The sequence below is a fragment of the Dama dama genome, chromosome 30, assembly GCF_033118175.1.
Source record: "Dama dama isolate Ldn47 chromosome 30, ASM3311817v1, whole genome shotgun sequence".
In the NCBI taxonomy this organism is placed as follows: Eukaryota; Metazoa; Chordata; class Mammalia; order Artiodactyla; family Cervidae; genus Dama; species Dama dama.
The window spans coordinates 40214106-40216367 of NC_083710.1; the positions used below are offsets into that span (position 1 = coordinate 40214106).

The 2262-nt window shown below is 35.6% G+C and overlaps 1 pseudogene; it reads left to right on the forward strand.

Annotated features, from left to right (window-relative positions):
- Positions 1-1583: 1583 nt before the first annotated feature.
- Positions 1584-2021, forward strand: LOC133049404 (large ribosomal subunit protein uL24-like; annotated as a pseudogene).
- The last annotated feature ends 241 nt before the right edge of the window (positions 2022-2262 follow it).

A 2262-nucleotide genomic window follows, 5' to 3' on the forward strand; every position in this document is an offset into this window, starting at 1 on the left:
AAATACAAGAGAATAGAACAACAAAAGAAGGAAAGAAAAAAATCTATGAAAACAAACTACCCAAAGAAAATTGCAACAAAAGCAAGCCTATGTATATTTACCTTAAATGTAAATGAATTACCATTCTAAAAAACAGGCTGGCTGAATGGATGCAAAAACAAGACCCATATATATGCTGTCTACCTGAGACCCACTTCAGACCTACAGACATATACAGACAAAGTGAAGGGATGGAAAAAGATACTCTATAGAAATGAAAAACAAAAGAAAGCAATACTTTTATCAGAAAAAAATAGATTTTAAAATAAAGACTGTTAAAAGAGACAAGGAAGGATGTCATGTAATGATAAAGGGATCAGTCCTAGGAGAAAATATAATGATTGCAAATACATGTGCACCCACATGAGAGAACCTCAAGACTTAAGGCAAATGCTAACAGCTATAGGTGGGGAAATCAATAGTAACACACTAATAGTGGGGGACTGTAACACCCCGCATATATCAATGGATAGATCATCCAGACAGAAATATAATAAGGAAATACAAGCCTTAATCACACATTAGATTAGATAGATATGTTGATATTTATAAGACATTCCATCCCCAAGCAGTGGGATATGCTTTCTTCTCAAGTGCACACAGAACATTCTCCAGAATAGATCACATATCAGGTCACGATTCAAATTTTGGTATATTTAAGAAAATTGAAATAATAAAATTATCTTTTCCAACCATAACACTATAAGATTAGAAATGAATTACAGGGGAAAATATTTTTTAAAAAACCCATAAATTCATGAAGACAAAGCAACTTATTACTAAATAACCAGTGGATAACTGAACAAATCATAAAGGAAAAAAAAAATACCTAGAGAAAAAGGACAACAAAAACATACAGTCCAAAACCTATATGATTCAGCAAAAGCAGTTCTCAGAGGGATGTTTCAGATGTTCAGTTGCTAAGTCATTTCTGACTGTTTGGGACCTCATGGACTGCAGCACACCTGGCTTCCCTGTCCTTCAGTATCTCCCAGAGTTTGCTCAAATTCATGTCTTTTGAGTCAGTGATGCCATCCAAACACCTCATCCTCTGTCACTCCCTTCTCCTCCCACCCACAGATTTTTTCCAGCATCAGGATCTTTTCCAATGAGTCAGCTCTTTGCAATAAGTGACCAAAGTATTGGAGCTTCAGTTTCTGCATCAGTCCTTCCTATGAATATCAGGGTTGGTTTCCTTTGGGATTGACTGATTTGATCTCCTTGCTGTCCAAGGAACTCTCAAGACTCTTATCCAGTACCACAATTCAAAAACATTGATTCTTCATTTATAGCAATTGCTTATAGCAATGAATTGTTTATAGCAATACAATCTTGTGTCAAGAAATGAGAAAAATCAGAAAAAATCTCTTCTTACATGTAAAGCAACTAAAGAAGAAATAAAGAAAACTCTAATTTAGTAGAAGGAAATAAATCATAAAGACCACAACTGAAATAAAGGAAATGGAGTTGAAGAAAATAATAAAGATTAATTAAGCTTAGATCTCTTCCCTTCTGTGGCCATCGCTGAAGCGCCAGTGGCCAAAATGAAGTTCAAACCCTTTGTGACTTCTGACTGAAGCAAGAATCGAAAAAGGCATTTCAATGCGCTTTCCCACATTCGCAGGAAAATTATGTCTTCTCCTCTTTCTAAAGATCTAAGACAGAAGTACAGCATTCAATCCATGCCCACCCGAAAGGATGATGAAGTTCAGGTTGTACGAGGGCATTACAAAGGGCAGCAAATTGGCAAAGTAGTCCAGGTTTACAGGAAGAAATACGTCATCTACATTGAACGAGTGCAGAGGGAGAAGGCTAATGGCACAGCTGTCCATATGGTCATTCACCCCAGCAAGGTGGTTATCACCAGACTAAAACTGCACAAAAACCGCAAAAAGATCCTTGAACGTAAAGCCAAATCTTGCCAAGGAGGAAAGGAAAAGGGCAAACATAAGGAAGAAACAGTTGAGAAGATGCAGGAATAAAGTCATCTTGTCTACAGCTTTCATTAAAAACTGTTAAAATGAAAAAAAAAAAAAAAAAGATTAATTAAGCTTAAACCCGGTTCTTTGAAAAGTTGAACAAAATAAATCTTTAAATGTCTATCTTTTGATGACAGACTCATCAAAAAGAAAAACTTGATGACAGAAACCAATGAAATTAGAAATGAAAAGTGAGAAGTTACAACTGATACCACAAAAGTGCAAAGGATCATGAGATTATCCA